The 21,854-nt window shown below is 46.4% G+C and overlaps 1 protein-coding gene and 1 long non-coding RNA gene across 6 annotated transcripts in view; one reads left to right on the forward strand and one right to left on the reverse strand.

Moving 5' to 3' along the window:
* plpp4 (phospholipid phosphatase 4) overlaps nucleotides 1–21,854 on the forward strand; it is a 400,047-nt gene that overhangs the window by 3,023 nt on the left and 375,170 nt on the right. The window lies entirely within an intron of this gene.
* LOC140393184 (uncharacterized) lies at nucleotides 1,091–19,987 on the reverse strand. The gene is made up of 2 exons (XR_011935517.1): nucleotides 19,544–19,987; nucleotides 1,091–1,913 (listed from the first exon to the last, which is right to left on the reverse strand). It is a non-coding gene; the product is annotated as an uncharacterized lncRNA (long non-coding RNA).

Raw genomic sequence — 21,854 nt, forward strand, 5'->3', positions numbered from 1 at the left:
AGGGAGTGTTACATTGTCAGAGGTGTCCTACTGTATGGTCTGTTAAACTGAGTATCCATTTGCAGTCTTGGGTGGATACGAAAGACCCTATGATATAATTTGGAGAAGGATGGAGGTGCTGTCCTGATGTCCTGCCAATAATCAACTCTCAACTATTATTTCTGTATTGCTAAAACAGTACAGGGCCAATTTTAACCCATTTGAAACCAATCCACTGAATACGGTGGCACAGTGGCTAGCACTGCCATATCATAGATCCAGGTTCGATTCCAGCCTTGAGTGACTGTCTGTGTGGAGTTTGCCTGTTCTCTCTGTGTCTGCGTGGGTTTCCTCTGGGTGCTCCAGTATCCTCCCATAGTCCAAAGATGTGCGGGCTAGGTGGATTGGCCAAGCTAAATTGCCTCTTATTGTCCAAAGATGTGCAGGATTAGATGGGGTTACGGGGATAGGGCGGGAGAGTGGGCCTAGGTAGGATGTTCTTTCGGAGGGTCATTGCTGACTCAATGGGCCAAATGGCCTCCTTCTGTACTGTAGGGATTCTCTGTTTTATGTTTAAAGTTAAAGGTGTGCCCTTTACAGGTAACTGGTATTATATTGGTGTTTGTGGCACCTTATTGCGCTTAAATTAGCTGCCCATTTTCTTGCATTAAAACAGTTAATGCAAGTTCAAAATGGTTCATTGGCTATGGAAGGCTTTGTGAAAGGCATTTTATAAATGCAAGTTTGAGGACAGTGTGTGGAGATTGCTCATGAAAATGGCATGAAAGTTTACCATTCCTTTGATAATTACTAATTTATAGTTATTTTATAGCCTTTGCTACATACATTCAATTTGCTGTTCCTCTTAATGCATTGCAGTCCATTGAGATCTTAAGTGGAGGTGGAGTGCATTGGTTTCAGAACATTAGCCATCAACCCATGTTCTACCCAGCTGTGATATTACTGTCAAAATATGCTCAAGACTCAAGTTAAAAACAACTAGGAAAATAATTGCTTTTGACAGCTGTTAATATATTTTACTGGCTCTCTCCACCTCCTCCCCCCCCCTCTTTTTTGGCTATATTGAAGCAGTCCAAGTCACAGGAATAAATCCAGAAAATTAAATATTTTATTTTAAGATATTTTAAGATTCACAATTTTTAACAGGAGAGGGCGAGTGATTATAACATTCAGTGCTTGATTTTTACATTGGTAATCCTGACTTTATAATCAGATTTCATATTTATCTTTTAATATTTCTGTTCCATTGTGGTTAATATTTTCTTAATAGTTTTGTCTGAAATAGAACACAACAGAATAAGATGTTCCAACCTGGCTGATCCATTCTTCAAGGAATCAGGTTAGGTTCCATATCATCCACACTTTATTTGGCCACAGCTCTTTCTCCGAAACATCAAACAGAGGGCAGAGAACGACAGTTTAGATGAATGAACCATGAACCATCAAAGATTGAGGACATGTTTCACAATTAATATTTAAAATAAAATGCAAGGAAGGTGCCACCAAAGAGATAGGTCAAAGATTTGCAAGGAACTTAAAATTCACCGTGATTTGCAGAAGGTGCCGGGATTCTCCAGCTGTTGGGATTCTCTGTTCCCGCCGGCAGTGGAATCTCACCCGCAGGTTTCCCGAAGGTGTTGGGTGGCTTCAATGTGAAATCCCATTGACAAGCGGCTGAAGTAGAGAATCCCGGCAGCGAATGCCCACTGTCACGAAATACGCAGCTGGGGGACCGGAGCATTCAGCCCATGATGTTGACAATATTCGGTAGCACAGTGGTTAGCACTGTTGCTTCACATTGCCAGCATTCCAGTTTCGATTCCTGGCTTGCATCACTGTCTGTGCGGAGTCTGCACATTCGCATTGTGTCTGCGCGGGTTTCCTCCGGGTGCTCTGGTTTCCTCCCACAAGTCCTGAAAGACATGCATGTTAGGTGAATTGGACATTCTGAATCCTCCCTCTGTAAACCCGAACAGGCGCCGGAGTGTGGCGACTAGGGGATTTTCACAGTAACTTCATTGCAGTGTTAATGTAAGCCTACCCACACAGACAGTGACCCAAGCCGGCCCTTGGTCCTGGCGGTGTGAAGCAACAGTGCTAACCACTGTGCTACTGTGCCACTTTACCCCTCGCCTTTCCATTTCCCCTTCCCCTCACATCACCCACCACATCTCTAATTCCTTTCTACTCCCTCAAACCCACCGCATCATTTCCTAATATCCAACCTCTCCCCCGTGCTCCCCACCATCTTATTGGACAGCAGGAAGTGTCTGTCAAAATACAAATCCTCACTCGTGCAATGAGACTAATATCATTCTCTCAAGATAATGTGACTAATATCATTCTCTCAAGAATGAGCATTTGTTCCAGAACCCAAGCTAATTGCAAACTTTTCACTGAAAGAACCTCCCAAATTACACACATTCAGTTAACTCCCCAGTTCCAGATGTTTGTCCCATTCTGCTTCAACTGAGTCTGGAGCCTACACCTGGCTTCATAATAGACAGTCAGGAAGTCTGGAAACGAAGGAATTGAATTAGAGGAATCAGGAAGGTCATCCTGGTTTTTGATCCAGGACGGATGTCCTGCTGCTGATGAGAGAAACAGACACAAGGGCAGTGTCGGTCCATTCGAGGGATTGACCTCCCACACATGAAGTGCTAGAGACTGGATTCTACATCGGTCAGATGAAGCTTTCCAAAGCTATGGAGATGTCATCAAAGTACTTCAGAGGGACAGGGTCTCAGCTCCCCCATCAGGCTCAGCATTAACTGCAATGGTGGCTGAAGGGGACCAGGAGTAGTCCCTTGTGTCGCCATAGAGATCTAGGTGAGGTATAAGAGGAGAAAATGATCTCTACAAATGTACCTGTGTCTGTACATTGATTGGCTCTGGGGAGGGAATGTTGTGATCAACTAAATTTCAACACATTGGGTATTAAGAACAAATGCTGAGATTGACTTTCAACCCAACTAATGGGGGCTGAGCCACTCCATAAACAGCAATGGGAAAGTGGATCATATGAAAGTGGGAAGAGTTGATCAGTTTATCCAGTCCAGGACACAGCACATTAGAGCTTTAATGTCCTAATTATTACAGATTGACACCTACCTTGCTTTCTTTCTTTCCTTCAGGGTCAAATTTAATCTCGTATCTATAATTCACATCTTTCCCACTGTTTAATACTCCTGTGCTAGTTCTCTTTGTGCTGTTTGCTTTCCAATTCCTTTGGGACAGGCCTCACGCATGTTCATCTGGATTGAGTGGAGATCCCCATTTTGTTTAGAATCCTGTTCCTCAAAGCCGTACATTTTCTGATCCCTGTCCTTCATCATCTCTCACTTCAAGTGACTATTTGATCCAACAAACGTGCCGTGATCTCCATTGCTGGTGAAATCCAGCACTTCCCCATCTGAACAGCACAGCAAGAGGTTGTGGACAAGATGGATGCTGTGGACAAGATGGATGCTGTGTACATGTCCTACGTCTGTCCTGACACTGGCCAGCGCTGGGAATGAGCTGTCTGGAAACACACAACCTCTGTTGGGCTGTTTAAAGTTGGGCTGCCGTTATTGCCCAATTGACATTGACAGTCTTGTGCTTTCAGAGAGAATTCAAATGTACTTGGGTCACTGCTTTCTCAAAAGTGAGAAATAGCATTTCTGAACTTCCACCTATTGGACCATTTTCCCAGAAAAGCTGAATATTGCTTTGCCCTGGGAGTGATTCAACCACTGTGTGGCGCCCGTCGCAGATCCAGACATGCCGGGTGAATAGCGGGAAAGGCCAAAATCAAGATTTGCACCAGGTGCAAACCATTTTGCGATTCAGCCTGTTCCTGATGACGAGTTCCGGATCCGTGGGCAGCACGGTAGCATTGAGGATAGCACACTTGCTTCACAGCTCCTGGGTCCCAGGTTTGATCCCCGGCTTGGGTCACTATCTGTGCGGAGTCTGCACGTTCTCCCCGTGTCTGCGTGGGTTTCCTCCGGGTGCTCCGGTTTCCTCCTACAGTCCAAAGATGTGCAGGTTAGGTGGATTGGCCATGCTAAATTGCCCTTAGTGTCCAAAAAAGGTTGGGTGGGTTTACGGGGATAGGGTGGAGGTGTGGGCTTGGATAGGGTTCTCTTTCAAAGGGCCGGTGCAGTCTCGATGGGCCGAATGGCCTCCTTCTGCACTGTAAATTCTATGATATGTTCTCGCCCAAAAATAGCGCGAAGAAGTCTGATTGCATTCATTTCAATCTCATTGGCGAGATTGAAGTAGGATGCAGCGTCCTCCCGGGAATTACCTGACTTCCCCGCCCTGCCATCACACCGCCCCCCTCCTGACCACTCTGTTCCTTCCTCCAAGAGTTTGTGTAGCATCAATCCAGGGTGATGGGCCTGTGTCGGCACTGTCAGCAGGTCACCATACAAGGCGGAAGTGTTGTTAATTCGCTGTGAGGAAAGCTCTGGTGCTGTGCAGTTTCTACATAAGCCTGACTCCTATCTTTCTGCTGACAGCGTACACACACCCATCCTTTGAATGGGGTCTGCATCAGGGGTTTTTGATCTTGGACCACTGTGCCCAGGGGGTGAGGGGCAGCAGAGGGCAATAGGGGCTGGGGGTGCAGGCATGCCCGCTGTGAAGATTAACGTGACAGTGGCTTCACATGAATCAGATGTTACATGTTTTAATAGTAAACATTTTACTGTGACTGATTTTCATTCCCCTTAGCTACAGATAGTGGCCTCACCAGTGCCCATTCAATTCTCCTCACTCTTCTTGATCTTTCGTGGTCTAGTACCTAGGTATGTTCCCAGGATGCACATCAGAGGTGGAAACAGCCTGCTGCTTTTGATGCCCTCGGAGGATGTTCTCTGGAGGGCCTGGAGCTTGGGGGTGCGGGGGGGGGGTCCAACCTACCGGTGTCACTGGCATCCCATGCCACCCTGTTTTGCCCGCTGCTCTTAAGATCCGCCAGTGTCAGGAGAGGGTGATTCAGAAGATTTGGAGACTGCTGTTGACCCTTGGGTTAGCCTCCAGGACTTCCTCCTCGCGAACAATGCCCCATGGATCCTGGGATGCTCCATGGAATGGAGGGACAGCAGGAGTCACCTCCAGAAGCCTCTTAATTCACCTGGCGCTGCCAGTCCTGGCGGCTCCCCATTGCCTGCACCATGGCTTCGACGCCCTCAGCCATGGTCCTGTGTCTGGGACATGCTCTTCAGTGCCTCAGCAACGTCCACCTGCGTCTGGGCCATGTCCCTCAGCGACTGAAACATGATGTCAAGGTCCTCCAGTCATGGTCGTTACAGACTGAGCAATGCCTTGGACACCACCAGTAAAGACTTGAACATCGTGCTCTAGGTTTTCTACTACGGTCACCAGCCTAGCAGTGTTGGCCTCAGTACACGCATTGTTGGCACTATCTCCTTCACCTGGAGGATTTGGGACTCCTCCAATCAGCCTTGCAGTAGCTGAAGTGTCGCTGATACTCCCTCCTGAATGTCACGGCTGTGTCCTGTCATCTGCATCAGCTCTCGTCGAACCTTGTCCAGAGGTTTGGCATCTGGCTGGGAGCCAGCTGAGTCCTGGGATCCAGCAGAGTACTGACTGCTGTCTCCCCTGGATGTTCCTGGCTCTACCTGATGTGCAGCAGCAAATGTGTGGTGCTCACCAGATTGTGCCCCAGAAAATGTCCACTAATGTTACCCACCGAGGTGTGTGTCTCTGCGCTGATGGAAGATGCATGTGATAGCTGTGATGCCTCGATGGTGGCCTCCTCAGAGCTCTCCTCTGAGGTGGTCTCTTTTGTGGCAGGATGTGGGGGGGAATGACTGCGGATGGCCCAGCCTCATCAGATGGTGAACGTGCAAGATGGTCATGTGGTCAGTGAGAGGGATGGATCATTTTGTCTGACATGTAGCATAGTGGTTAGCACAGTTGCTTCACAGCTCCTAGGTCCCAGGTTCGATTCCCGGCTTGGGTCACTGTCTGTGTGGAGTCTGCACGTTCTCCCCGTGTTTGCGTGGGTTTCCTCCGGGTGCTCCGGTTTCCTCCCACAGTCCAAAGATGTGCAGGTTAGGTTGATTGGCCGTGATAAATTGCCCTTCGTGTCCAAAAAAAAATGGTTAGATGGGGTTACTGGGTTACGGGGATAAAGACTAAGTAGGGTTCTCTTTCAAAGGGCCGGTGCAGGTTTGATGGGCTGAATGGCCTCCTTCTGCACTGTAAATTCTATGATTCTATGAGATAAGTCATATGGGTTGAGGACAGCGGATCCTCGTCTCTCCTGGCACAGGCCAACCTCGCTGCCAGTGACTGTTCTCTCCTCGGGCAGCCCCGCAATTTCTAGGTCCCGTTCCTCATAGGGGGTGAGGATTCAAATCTCTGGGACTCGGCCCTTTGTGCGAGGCCCTTTCCTGTTTATTATGGGCTATCTTCTCCTGCGGGGACAAAGAGAGGGCATTGTGAGCTGCACGCTTGATGGGTCGTGGGTGGGGGGGGGGTGGTCTCTAGCAGGTGGCATGTTTGGGCACCACAGCTGGACATGAAGGGGCTATGTTAGTGGGTGCCAGGGGGTGCTGAGGGACAAGCACGAAGATCGGATGTGAGGAGGGTGAGAGGTGGCAGGCGGAACTGATGCCAGGAGAGAGGTGGGAACTTACCCTTGCAGCTCAGTGGAGGTCGTTTGGCTTCTTCCAAAATTGGACGGTGGTCCTCCTGGTCATGGTGTCCGCACTGACAGCCACTGCCACTGAATCCCAGGTGGCATTGCTGACCCTGCTGCTGGTCCTCCCAACCCCCCTCGGGGGAACAGGATGGTTCACTTCCCAACCACAGATCCAAGAAGGCTGGCCAGGTCGGCATCCCCCAAGTGAGGAGCAGGTCCGCGCGCTGCCGTGCTTGTGTGTTGACTGGGAACGAGTGGTGAGGGAGAGTTTAAATGCAGATCCCCTTTGTGAGCGACGAGAAGCTGAGGTGTGAGTCGGGTGAATCAGATGGAGAATCTCGTGGGGGCTCATTTTTGGCAGTAAGTGCCATTCAGTACAGGCCGCGATCTCGCCAATGCAGCCGCCGTGAAACACCCGGCCAAATGCGCCCAAAACCAGATTGGACATTTTTCTGTTGAATTGCACCCTCTGTTCCATGAGGCAAAGTAAAATGCCAATGCACCATCAGGTGCAATGGCAGTGTTTTAATGTTAAATGTGATCATACATAGTTGTACATGAAATAAAAATGAAACATTCCTGTCAGAAGTTAAAGAAGAATTTGGAATTGAAAATCTGAAATTTCATACTTCTGTATTTCTCAATTTTTCATACAGTATCTTATTGTTGAAAACTTGCGCAGTCTAATCCTCCTAAATCAAGGTCACAACTTCGCTCAGGAAAATGTAAATGATCAAGTAGTTTAAATTTAAGTAATTCTAAATAAACCTGTACATGATGTTTTTTTAAAAACATATTTTCAATTCAATTCAACGAGCAGTTCAAATTAAGCAACTTCAAATTCAGTTGTATTGAAGATAAGGAAAGGCTGTACAAGATGAAGAAACGCTATGAGCTGGATGTCGAGCAGGCTTAACTGTTTCATCCACAATTCATCGTACTTAATTTAAAAGTTATTTCATGAATATCAAAGCTGCATATACATATATTGCATATTTCTGATATCCAATCGAGATAAAGTTCTCTGTTATTGTTTATTTAGCCACAAAATGCTTGACAATTTAGCATTTATGGGACTGGACAAGCGAGATGTGGGAAGAATGTTCTCGATGTTGGGGACGTCCAGAACTAGGGGTCACAGCCTAAGAATAAGGGGTAAGCCAGTCAGAACTGAAATGAGGAAGAATTTCTTCTCGCAGACAGTTGTGAACTTGTGGAAATCTCTACCACAAAAAGCTGTTGCTGCCAGTTCGTTGGGTATATTCAAGAGGGAACTGGAGGTGGCCCTTGTGGCTAAAGGGCTCAAGGGGTGTGGAGAGAGAGCGGGAGTGGAATACTGAAGTTGCATTATCAGCCATGATCATATTGAATGGTGGTGCAGGCTCGAAGGGCCGAATAGCCTATTCCTGCACCTGTTTCTATGTTAATAGTCATGATGTGGAGATGCCGGCATTGGACTGGGGTGAGCACAGTAAGAAGTCTTACATCACCAGGTTAAAGTCCAACAGGTTTGTTTCAAACACCAGCTTTCGGAGCGCTGCTCCTTCCTCAGGTGAATGAGGAAGGAGCGGTGCTCCGAAAGCTCGTGTTTGAAACAAACCTGTTGGACTTTAACCTGGTGTTGTAAGACTTCTTGCTATGTTAATAGTGAAAGCATACTGAAGTTGAGATAAAATCCCTTGTAGTTAGTACAACAGCAAACTAAAATTGATTTCAGAATGTTGCATTAAATCTAATAGTCAACATGGATTCGTGAAGGGTAGGCCTTGCCTCACAAATTTGATTGAATTCTTTGAGGAGGTAACTAAGTGTGTAGGTGAAGGTAGAGCAGTTGGTGTTGTAGACATGGATTTTAGTAAGGCGTTTGATAAGGTTCCCCATGGTCGGCTCATGAAGAAAGTAAGGAGTAAGTGGGATAGAGGGAAATTTGGCCAATTGGATAAGTAACTGGCTATCACATAGAAGACAGAGGGTGGTGGTGGATGGAAAATTTTCAGACTGGAGACCAGTTACCAGCGATGTACCACAGGGATCAGTGCTGGGTCCTCTGCTATTTGTGATTTTTATCAATGACTTGGAGGAGGGGGCTGAAGGATGGGTCAGTAAATTTGCTGATGACACCAAGATTGGTGGAGTAGTGGATGAGGTGGAGGGCTGTTGTAGGCTGCAAAGAGACATTGATAGGATGCAGAGCTGGGCCGAAAAATGGTAGATGGAGTTTAACCCTGATAAGTGCGAGGTGATTCATTTTGGTAGAAAAAATTTGAATGCGGATTACAGGGTCAACGGCAGGGTTCTGAGGAATGAGGAGGAACAGAGAGATCTTGGGGTTCATGTCCACAGATCTCTGAAGGTTGCCACTCAAGTGGATAGAGCCGTGAAGAAGGCTTATAGTGTGTTAGTGTTTATTAACAGGGGGTTTGAGTTTAAGAGCTGCGGGGTTATGCTGCAATTATACATGACCCTGGTGAGACCACATTTGGAGTATTGTGTGCAGTTCTGGTCACCTCATAGGAAGGATGTGGAAGCATTGGAAAGGGTGCAAAGGAGATTTACCCGAATGCTGCCTGGTTTGCAGGATAGGTCTTATGAGGAAAGATTGAGGGAGCTAGGGCTTTTCTCTTTGGAGCAGAGGAGGATGAGAGGCGACTTAATAGAGGTTTATAAGATAATGAGGGGGATAGATAGAGTGGACGTTCAGAGACTATTTCCTCGGTTGGATGTAGCTGTTACAAGGGGGCGTAACTATAAGATTCTGGGTGGGAGATATAGGAGGGATGTCCGAGATAGGTTCTTTACTCAAAGAGTGGTTAGGGTGTGGCATGGACTGCCTGCTGTGATAGTGGAGTTTAGGAACTTTCAAGCAGTTATTGGATAGGCACATGGCGCACACCAGAATGACAGGGAATGGGATAGCTTGATCTTGATTTCGGACAATGCTCGGCACAACATCGAGGCGGTCCAATTCTTCTGCCAGCTGAGGACATTTCTGAAGGCTCCACCTTCACAGCCTTGCTGTCCCCCTTAAATGGGAATGCAGCCTATTTACCTTACATCTACCGAGAACTTTGTTTTACTGGAAAATGAATATTTAATTTAAAAATATTGAATGTAAAAATATTGTGGTACTCCAAAATAGTGTTGCCATTCTATTATTGTTAAGTGTTACCATTTCCAAAATGTTGACATATGTAAGGCTAGAAATTGATGCAATGTTGTGCCTTTGGTTGAGCAATATTAATTAATCTTTTTATATCATTGTTCGGACCACTATATTTGTAATGCTGGATCATCAATGGCACCACAAGGTCAATTTCACACCTGGGATTTCAAGAACACCCAGTGGGCTATAAGACCATAAGATCATAAGACATAGGAGCAGAATTAGGCCACTCGGCCCACCGATTCTTCTCTGCCATTCAATCATGGCTGGTATGTTTCTCATCCCCATTCTCCTGCCTTTTCCCCATAACCCCTGATCCCCTTATTAGTCTCGCTCCTTCACCATCAAAAGTTAAGAATAGAGAAGGAAGCAGTGGACAATGGGACAGAAAATGGGGAAAGTTTGAGTCAAAGTCAATACAGAAAGAGAAATAAAGACAGGGAAAGAAAGAGTGAGTATAAAGAAAGAGTGAGGATTAAGAAAGAGAAATAAGCTGTAGAAAGAAAAATTAGAACAACATTAAAATAAAGCAGAATAAGAAAGTATTGTAACCCAGTTGTGTTGGTACTGGTCCTTGAGAAGTTAATGAGCGAATGGCAGGGTGGGTATGTGAAATGTGAAAACAGTCATGACCCATGAAGGATAGAACCACAGTTTGCCCATCATGAACAGTCGAGCTACGTTCATACAGACATAAAGGAGTTGCCACACACACAAGATCTACCACATTCAGCTTCTATCCTTCTGGTAGCCTCATATAATATCACTGGAACTGTTAACTAATTATAGCAATCAATCTCAGTTGGTTTACAGCAGATCCATAAATCATGAGGAAAAACTCTTGTGATGGAAAGCTTTAGGAACCATTCATCCAAAGGCACCATTTTCCGCCCATGCCCAATACACTTGGCACTCAAATTACATACATTCAGCATGTCAAAAGATTTTGCATTGCTGAGTGTCGATACAGCTTAGCATTCAAACACTGGTATGAGTGCGAATGGCAAAATTGGCACAAAAATAGTGAATGGCAAGATTGGCACAAAAATCCGGTCAAGAAAGTTTTTCAAACTTATAGGAACAGTCCACAACTTGCTGAAATGAAACCAAAGTGCTACATTGTTCCCTTTCTTGGTCTCCGAGGTTGAATGCCATGTTAGGACTATACATCAAGTCATTAACATGTCTCCATGACATGTCTCACAACTCCTAAATTGCTGCAGCGAGATTTAATTACACGAACAGCGTTAACCCAACAATTTCAAGGCACACAATTGATTTCAATCAGGAGGAATTTCAATGGACAGGCTGGCCGAGGTCTCCATTTTTGCAGTTTTGTTGGCGGTAGCATTTAATCATTCAGCAATTGGTGGAGAATTGGAACGCATGGCATATATCTTCATCAGAAATTGCTCAGTAATTAGAAACTAATTATGGTGTGTGATGTTAATTCACCACTTTTCCCCAGCAATTTCTGGCCTGGCATCTTTCAAAATATTCTTCAGTGGGGAAACGACTGCTTTTTGAGAGGTTGTGCTCACATAACGCCTTGCATGTAAATCGGATTTTCTTTGCTGATGTTCAGTGTTTTTGCTGCTGCAGTTACTTACTGCACAGCTAATTGAATAAACTTTCTGGCATTTTATCAGTTAGGTGGCTGGATGACTGCTTCCAAAATAGAAAAAAGATCCTTATTGCAGGTCCTTCACAATTGGCTATAGTTCTTTGCAAATGCCAAAAAAGCCTGACTGTCTTTTAATTAACGCTTCAGGTAGGTGAGAAAAATAGAGGAGTAATCAAGCATTTTCTCGAGGAATAAAAAATGAATTTTATCCGTGCAGAGTTTTGCCTCGTTAGGAATCTCTGGTTACTCGGCTAATCTATTTTCATGATGTGTTTGTGATGCATCTTAAAGGGTGGTCTTAACCAACCCTGCAGGGAATACGGTTAAAATTGCCTCAGAGTACACACTGTTAGGAAGGTGTGATAAAAAGAAAAAGCAAGGAATACAGTAATTGGGAGCGTGTTCTGCTGATTGCATGCTTGAAGAAGAACAAACTATTTTAAAATGGAAATTGGAGTACAGACAGGTTGACTGGGTTGATGGAATTAATGTTGTGATAAGCTGATTAGCCTAGCAACACTATAAACAAATGCTTACCTACGGCAAGTTGGTTACAATGGAGAATAGATTGTCAAAAGTTAAAGAGGATAACAGTTCAAAAGAAGATGGGGTGAATTTTACGCTTAGATTCTAAGAGATGGACTCATGTAATAAAGAGTGACTTCTGAGAGGGTTAGTTCAGATTAGGGAAGACCAAAAATATATCAGAGACAAGTTCATCCTACGCAAGATGGCTGTTTTTTAATACTGCAGAACAGACAGCAGGAAGTTGTGTCCACTCACCCTCTAATCCTTTGGCTAAGATCAAGCATAGCATTAAGCGTGAGATTAAGTGTAATGCCTGCTCTTGTCAGCTTGGACCTAGCATGTCTCTTTTGTGAGGACAATGAATTGGATTCAATTTGAATTAGTTTTTGGAGCAAGTAAGGAGATGAATTAAAGGCTTACCCCATCCACTCTGCACATTGGCTTTGAAACTCTGAGGAGGAAATAACTTTTTTAAAATAAGTTGTGTCCACTCCTAACAAGCTGTGCCTGGAGACAGTCTGTATGAGAAGCCAGTTGCCTCTGTCCTAAGGCAGAAGCAACACCAAAAGATATAGGTGCCTGGTATGGTAACTTTTGCTGGATTTCACTTATAGCTGTAAAACCTATGGGATGCTGTTTGGGTAACTTTCGATGTGAGGTTAGGAAAATAGCAGAGTTTGGACTTGGGTAAATATCAAAATACTGGGCAGGATTCTCCAGATTCATCTGTGACTAGACCCGTTGCAAGAGAGTACAGAAAATCTGGCGATCCAGCCAAAACCCCGGCACCGGATAATCTCAGCCACCAAAGAGGATGGAAGGTTTTGGCCACTGTGTATAGCCATTAATGTAGTTAAATGTATTCCTCGTTGATTTTCTTGTGTGTATTCTATTTAATAAACATCTGTTTTGTTTAGAATTGTCACAAAAACACCTGAGACCTCCTTCACTGGTCTTCACATCTTTCCTCACATTATTCCAAATCACAAAATATAGTTGAGAGCAGGCACTTAATGTTTCCCTTCTGGGATTTGGAAATATCTGAGCATTTAACATCAGCTGTGTTCGTAACAGTACTGGCCCATTCGTACTGTGTTTTCACTATTCATTACTTTAACCACACAGCCTTCTTATTCCAGTAGGACGTTTATCAGAAACGGGCAGGAAATTCACTAACTCATGCAAATTGTGCTCCTATCAGATTTTGGACACTACCATTCTCTGACTCCAATTTACATGCATTCTTGGACGACCCCATTTTTCCATGTTGGGTGTCTCAACCAAAACCTAGCTGAACTGATCAGCCAGAGCCCCTGGAGGTGCCAATTAAAGACGCACTCACTGTAAGTAATGGCACCTCTGGAACCTGTATGCCATTGCAATGCTTGTATTTCCTGTAAAGTTTTTCCAACTTTCAAATCGGTTATTTTGTTTAGAATGTTTTTATTTTATTTTCAGCTTATCATGGGTTCCATTATAGTCACTTGATGTGGATCTGTCAGACCAAACTGATTTACTAACTAATTTCTATACAAATAAAATACTATGCAATCACAGAGGCGAAAGTGGAGACACGGTACAAAATAATGCATAGGAAGAACTAGAATCAGTCCACAAAAGTTTGTGCCTTTTTTGGAAAGAAAGAATGTTTATGTAACCCCGTCTACAACTTCAGGACATCACATGGCGCTTTAGAACCAATGGTCTGCATCTTCTGAGGGCCAGCAATCATCGTCACATTGCCATCCCAGTTAAACTTTTCCCTGATCTGACGCTGCTCTGGTGGGTCTTCCGAGCCCGGCTTCTCCAGAAAGTGGAGAGCAGCGGCCATCGGAGAACTCTTTCACAGCGCTGTGACATCAGGGGCTGATGGGGGTGCTGACAGGTGGGGGGTGCAGTGGGGGAGAGGGAGACTGGAAAAGCCTCGTTCCTCCAGCAGTGTCTGCAGTGTAGTAAGTTTAAAGGTTCAGTGTGAATGTTAGTGAGTAGATGGATGGATGAATGTTGGTGAGTGGGTTGGTGTGTTGATTACTGGGTGGGTTGGGTGGCAGGTGGGTGGAGAGGTACGTGGGCAGGTGGATCGGGGAGCAGTCGGGTCATGCGGGTAATTAGATTTGGTTGGGGCAGTAGTAAGGTGGTTGGGAGGGGTAGTCGGGTCTGGGGTACAGCGGGAGTTCAGTTCAGGAGAGTAGAGGAGGGGTGTGGTGCTAGGGATGTTAGAAGGAAAGCGAGGGTGGGGTTGTCAGTTTGAATGATTGGGGGAATCCATTCTGTAGTTATCTGGCAGTTAGACTAGGATTTCTCTGCCGATCATTTCCTGGGCAAGTCCCAAGTGTCATGGGAATGTCAGTTTAAGAAATGTTTGTCTTCTCAAGTAGCTGCAGTTATGTCAGTTGTGGGTGGAGCTGCGTTTTACTTTCGTTTTAAGCTGGAAGCTGCTTTTGGCTCTTGAGTTTTAGTTTCGTTTTCAGTTGGAGAGCTGCATTCAAACCAAGGAGGTGTATTTTGGTCTTTCTCTGCATGCTAAAGAATGTCTCCAGATCACTTGATGATTTCAAAGTAATACCTGTTTCTGTAAGGAATGCAAACCTACTGTCTTTGTTAAAAAGGGTCTTTGACTTATGGATGTTAGACGTTTTGTTGCTGTTGTATAAAGAGTCAAAGGTACTGCTCCTTTTACAAGCATCTTTAGTTCACTTTAACAAACTCTCCACAAAACTATATCTTCGCATCACCTGACACAAAGGCCACCGAAGCCTCTTTACATATCAGTGTCAATTATTGGATACTTAACATAAATGAGACAACTGATTGGAATGTCTCTTAACCCATCACTTAACAATGGATGTTGTTAGGAAAGTTACTAAGGGTTACCAATAGAGTATTGTATCTTTGGGGGGGGGGGGGGGGGGTATCAGTGTTGATAGTTGATAAGATGTTTACTGTGTGTTTATAAAATGTTAACTGGATTCATAGAATAAACATTGTTTTGTTTAAAAATACTTTAGATCTATGTTGCATCACACCTGTAAAGTGGGCCTTTGTGCTCCCCATAACCAAAATCTATTAAAAGTTGTGGGTAAGGTAAACTCCATGATATACTTTTGGTGTTCTCTAAACCCTGGCCCATAATACAAGGAACTGTAGCTCTGAGTCAGAAACGTTCAAAGAGGGTCCCCTGAAGGAGGGGAATTGTCCATTGGAAGTTTAAACTTCCATGCAGCCATTTTGTGAGCATCAACTGAGGGCAACTGAAAAGGAGAAAAGAGAGTGTATGAGGATAAATTAGCAGATAATATTCCTTTTCTTTTGGCATCCTTCTGTCTCACAGCTGACTGCCAACAGCTCCCGACCGGCGTGGGGGGAATACCGCCCCGCCCGAAAAACGGCACCGGAGAATACGGCAGCCAGCGTCGGGGCGGGATTCGCGCCGCCCCCCCCCCCCCCCCCCCGGGGATTCTCCAACTCGATGGGGGGGGGTTAGAGAATCCTGCTGCATGTCTTTGGAGATCCATTTGACCCACATGACTCAGCCAATACAGTCAGTGCTGACTCAAGAGGGCAAACATGCTGGGGATCCCTACACGCTGGTATGTTTCCATTTTCTACACTCTGTCTTGACAGGAGACGCCTAATACTCATGTGAACACGAGAGGTGGAACTGTTCAGTCGCTTTTCTTGACTTGCATAAGTTGTCCGTGCTTTGCTACTCTAAAGGAGGGTGATGAGGACACAAGCCTGTTACACAGAGCTTTGTATCATCAGGTAGTTTGCAGTTGGTCCACACGCAGTTTCTCAACTTTGACATTACAGCTGTGGCCCTGGCAATTCTAGTGCTGATTTTGACATCAAGGAGCAGATTGCTGATAATGATTGATCCAAGGTACGTGAAGTTGTCAACAACCTCCAGTGAGGTTGTCAATGTTGATGGAAGGTGGTCTCCATGTCGTGGTTTGTAACTTTGGTCTCCCTGACATTGATTTTCAATGCAAACTCCTTACAGGCCTGGGAGAAGCAATCTACAAGGTGTTGCAAGTGAACTTCAGCGTGGGATGTCAGCACCACATCATCAGCAAACAGCAACTCATGAGCTAGGACGTTATGCCCTTCAATCTTGGCATTCAGTTTTGCCAAATTGAACAGCTTGTTGTTAGCTCTGGCATGCAGATAGACACCCTCATCTTGAGTTACCAAAAAGAGACAATAGCCACATAGAGACAAATCTGACAATGAGAGTTGGTGCCAGGATGCAGGCCTGCTTTACCCTGCAGGAGGATTTTGAAATGCTTTGATGACACCTGTTATAACCTGCCTGCTTACCATTGGCTGGGACTAATGATAATCCCACAATCCTGTGGGAGTATGAGCTTCCCCAATGAGGGGGGGGCGGAGAAATCATTAGCAGACTCCCTGTATAAATAAAGCTGGCCAGTTTGGAAACAGCAGGAAGGAGTAAGCAGCAAGTGAGGTTGCTGCTGTTGTGTATATACATGTTATTGTAAATAAATGTTATTTCTTTGTATCCTTGAAACTCGTGCTGGATTCTTCGTGGCCCTCACAAAACTGGCGATGAGGGTTAAAGTGAATAGCTGTCTATACTGCTGAAGCCACCTCCCTGGATTTTTGTTGGATACAGGTTGGAAGTTGTTTTCTATTACACCATGCCTCTGTACGGACGTTTGGATGTTTTTGATGCTGCGCTGGAAAGCTGGAACCAGTACGCACTACAGATGCGTTACTATTTCCGGGCAAAAAATATCACCAAAAAACGAGCGCCAGGTGGTCATATTGCTCACCGCCTGCGGCCCGCATACGTTTGGGGTGATTAGGAGCCTTATGTACCCAGCTGTGCCGGACACCAAAACGTTTGATGAACTTGTGAATTTAGTGGGGCAGCATTTTAACCCGACCCCGTCCACGATAGTCCAACGTTACCGGTTTAATACCGCTGAGAGGTCCCCAGGAGAATCCCTTGCCGACTTTCTATCCAGGCTACGCAGGATTGCGGAGTACTGTGACTATGGTGAGACCTTGTCAGAAATGTTACGCGACCGTTTGGTTTGCGGTATTAACAATGCGGCCACCCAGAGAAAGTTGTTAGCTCAGCCAACATTGACTTTTCAACAGGCCATTCAAATAGTATTGTCCCGAGAGAGCGCAGAACGAGGAGTGCAGGAGATACAGGGAATGGAAGTGCATGCCTTGGGCTCTTCCGTCCAAAAACGTCCCCCCCACACTCCTGCGGTACCTTGGGCGAGACGACATCTGGATCGACGCCAGTGGCCGTCGGACATTCCTCCCCGAAGTGAGCCTTCTCCAGAACCAATGGATGAGGAGCTATGTCCGTGTCAGACTTATAGGCACCGACCCCGTTGCGGACGCCGGTCCTGGGGGTACCAGAGGTGCCGTCGTTCTGACCGAAACTGGGACCAGCCCAGGGGCCGTACCTTCCATGTGGATGAATCTGCGGCGACTACTCCTGAGGACGTGGAGACGGAGGACGACTGCCTGCAGGTGCATTGTGTGGCAGCTCCCCGTGTGGCCCCCATTAAGGTGACAGTACGGGTCAATGGTCACCCTCTTGAGATGGAGTTGGACACTGGCGCAGCGGTCTCCGTGATCACCCAGAGGACATTCGACCGCACCAAGCAGGGTATACCAACCCTTACATTAACCGACACACAGGCCAGGTTGGCCACCTACACGGGGGAACCATTGGACATCGCAGGAACTACGATGACCCCTGTTGTTTATGGACGCCAAGAGGGGCGTTTCCCACTTATCGTGGTGCGCGGCCATGGGCCCAGCCTGTTGAGTCGGGACTGGTTGCCCCATTTGCGCTTGCAGTGGCAGCACATCCGCCAAACAGTTTCTGGAGGTTTGACTGAGGTGCGAGGACGATACCCAGATGTATTCCAGTCTGGTTTGGGGAAAATAAAAGGGGCCGTAGCCCGTATCCAAGTCGAACCAGGATCCATGCCGCACTATTTCCGGGCGCGCCCGGTGCCTTACGCCTTGCTCGAGAAGGTAGAAGGGGAGCTCACTCGTTTGGAAACTTTGGGTATTATCAGGCCCGTCCGTTTCGCTGACTGGGCAGCATCAATTGTACCTGTAATGAAGCCAGATGCCACAGTTCGCTTGTGTGGCGACTATAAACTTACAGTGAATACGGCTTCCCGACTCTACCGATATCCAATGCCTCGCATAGAGGATCTCTACGCAAAGCTTGCAGGTGGACTCTCATTCACAAAATTAGATATGAGTCACGCCTACCTACAATTGGAGCTGGACCCTGCCTCCCGACCATATGTAACGATTAATACACACCGGGGCCTGTATGAATATACACGTTTGCCCTTTGGAGTATCCTCTGCCTGCGCTATTTTTCAACACGTTTGACAAGAGTCTGCAATTTTGAAGGCCATAGGCTGAGATTTTGATATGGGATATATGAACCTTAAGTGCCCGTTGAACGTGGTGTATTTTGTACCGAAAGTGCTTTTTGTATGTTTTGTGTACTGAACTGCTAACTTCTAAAAATTGAACTGTCATAAACACCCTTTTGAGGAGAATGTTGTCAACCGTGTTATGACCAGATAAGGATGCTTTTAAAGAAAAACGACTTCCCCGATATACGAGGGAATGATATCAGGGCATGCAGAAAAATGTCTTTGAAATGCGACAAAAAACATCTAACTCATGGTATTGGAGAGGTGCAATGACTCCTCTCTTTTACCACTCCTTGTTAGGTTGCAGCAGAGGTTTTGAATTTTTAAAGGATGCTGTGCTGCCAATTCAGTATGCAGTTGACAGTCTGCAGTTTGTGAGAAATAAGCCAAATAGATATTCTCACAAAACATACAAAAAGCACTTTCGGTACAAAATACACCACGTTCAACGGGCACTTAAGGTTCATAAAACACAGAACAGGTTTTATTGCACTAAAACTACCCAGGTAAAAATGTACAAGTACATCTTACCTCCCACTAACGTACGCAAGCACACACACAAACCCCAAGCACGCAGAAAAAATACAACTTTTCACAAATATCAGGTGTTAAAGCTTGGCCAAGTTAAAGTGCAGATTTAAAAAAAGGGAAGTAAAGAAAGATTCACGCGTTGGTTTTTTCAGCTGAAGCTGTTGGTTTAAAGTTGTGGCTGGCACGTTCCTTTTCTCCCGGATACACTGTGGACAAAATCCAATGGTTTTCCGTAGAGATGTTCTTTTGTAGGCCACAGACGAGACCGAATCGAGTAGATAAAAGAAATCTATGTTTATTGCAAATTTCCAATATACATCAGGTCCCAGCTGGGTCTGCTCTGTCGGTTCCATGCCTGGCTGAATTTATATAGAACCCAATCATTAATGTCCCCGGGCTGCCCTCCCCCTTAGCGGGGGAGCTTGTGCTCAGTGAGACTCGCAGGGAGACTGATTGCTCCAAAGCCGTAGGTCTCATGCGGGTTATAACATCCCTCCCCCCTACCCCCCAAAGCCCGAAGACTCTTCTAACGACTGTGGAGTAGGAGGGTGCGGACTCTCTTCACCCTTGGCGGAGCGTCCTGTACTTACGGGGCTGGATCCGACGGCATATATCTGGACGGTAAACGCCACTTCTGTTCGTAACGCTGTTGTGGAGGTACTGTCTGAGGCTGCTGCACTGCTTGCTCCCCGTCAGAGACCTCTGCTGCCTGGGTCTCCTTATCGGAATCCGTATCTACGACCTCTTTCATTTTGGTGTCTTGACTCTCTTGGGGTCTAGCCTCTACTGGCATCAGATTTGGTGTGACAGTAATTTTCCCCTCCAGTGGAATTTTTCCGAGACTAGTCCCCTGGACCTTATGTGATCGCCATGCTTTATATGACGTGACCCTGTTCCTGAACTGATATGATGCTGGCCCGGCCTGTCGGACAATTATTCCTGAGATCCACTAGGCGCCGTCAGCAAAGTTTCTAACATAGACTGGCACAACCAGTCTGGGCGGCTTTTGTCTACCCAGGCAACACCGTTGCTGGTCTTAGCTGCGGAGTAATTCCCCGCCAATATAAGGGCGAGCAAGACTAAGATGGGTTTGAAGCCTCCGGTCCATTTGCAATTCAGCCGGTGCTACCCCGGTTGTGGCATGTGGAGTTGTCCGCTAGCAGAACAAGACTCTGGCCAGTCTTGTGTCTATTGATCCCAAAGTCTGCTTTTTCAGCCCTCATATGAATGTCTTTACTGCCCTTTCTGCCAGCCCGTTGGAAGCCGGATGATACGGGGCTGTACGGATATGCCGTAACCCGTTTGCCTTCATGAATCCCGTGAATTCCTCACTGGTAAAGGGTGTTCCATTGTCGGTTACCAACACCTCTGGGATTCCATGCGTACTGAAAGACAGGCACAATTTCTCAATGGTCACCTTCGGCCTGGTTGACGACATTCAATAGACTTCCAACCACTTAGAGTGGCCATCTATCATGAGAAAGAACATTGAGCCTTGAAAGGGGCTGGCAACATTGGGTGTAACTGCACCCTCGATCGCACCGGCCATTCACATGGGTGAAGGGGCAAAGTTGACAGAAGCTTCTGTTGCTCCTGACAAACACCACAATGCTGGGCCACTCTACCTATATCTGAGTCCAGGTCTGGCTACCAAACATAGCTGCGGGCGAGCATTTCATTTTGGACATCCTCGGGTGTCCATTATGCAGGGCTCTCAAGATCAGATCTTGGCTCTTACCCGGGACGATGACGCGTATTCCCCACAAAAGGATGCCTTTTTCCAAACTAAACTCAGATCATTGATAATGCCAGTAACTCATTAGACAATCTTCTATGCTGACCCCCATGCAGGATTATGTGTCATACTTTCGAAAGGACCGGGTCAGTTTGTGTTCATTCACAGATTTTGGATGCTGTAACAGGCAACAAGTCCATAAAATTGAGCGTGGCAACTACCTCGTCAGTCCTGGGGAGAGAACGTGGCAACTACCTCGTCAGTCCTGGGAAGAGAACGTGGTAACCACCTCGTCAGTCCTGGGAAGAGAACATGGCAACTACCTCGTGTCATACTTTCGAAAGGACCGGGTCAGTTTGTGTTCATTCACGGATTTTGGATGCTGTAACAGGCAACAAGTCCATAAAATTGAGCGTGGCAACTACCTCGTCAGTCCTGGGGAGAGAACGTGGCAACTACCTCGTCAGTCCTGGGAAGAGAACGTGGTAACCACCTCGTCAATCCTGGGAAGAGAACATGGTAACCACCTCGTCAGTCCTGGGAAGAGAACATGGCAACTACCTTGTGTCATACTTTCGAAAGGACCGGGTCAGTTTGTGTTCATTCACGGATTTTGGATGCTGTAACAGGCAACAAGTCCATAAAATTGAGCGTGGCAGCTACCTCGTCGGTCCTGGGAAGAGAACGTGACCGCGACCTCGCCAGCCCTGGGAAGAGGGCGTGACCGCTACCTCGTCAGTCCTGGGAAGAGGGCGTGACCGCTACCTCGTCAGCCCTGGGAAGAGGGCATGGCAACTACCTCATCAGTCCTGGGAAGAGAGCGTGGCCGCTACCTCATCAGTCCTGGGAAGAGGGCGTGGCAAATACCTTGTCAGTCCTGGGAAGAGAGCGTGGCAATTACCTTGTCAGTTCTGGGAAGAGGGCGTTGCAGCCACCTCATCAGTCCCGGGAAGAGAACGTGGCAACTACCTCGTGAGTCCTGGGAAGAGAAGGAGGGCAGGTTGGGCAAGGGCAAGCGGCTTAACACATCCGTGTTCACAATCTGGATACATGCTTGATGCTCAAATGAATATTCATATGCAGCTAGCAAGAAGAGACCCAATGATGTATCCCGTTGGAGGCAATGGGCGGAATCGTTTTGACTTCTTTGAAAAGACCAAGCAGCG

This window comes from Scyliorhinus torazame, chromosome 16 (assembly GCF_047496885.1).
Source record: "Scyliorhinus torazame isolate Kashiwa2021f chromosome 16, sScyTor2.1, whole genome shotgun sequence".
Taxonomy (NCBI): Eukaryota; Metazoa; Chordata; class Chondrichthyes; order Carcharhiniformes; family Scyliorhinidae; genus Scyliorhinus; species Scyliorhinus torazame.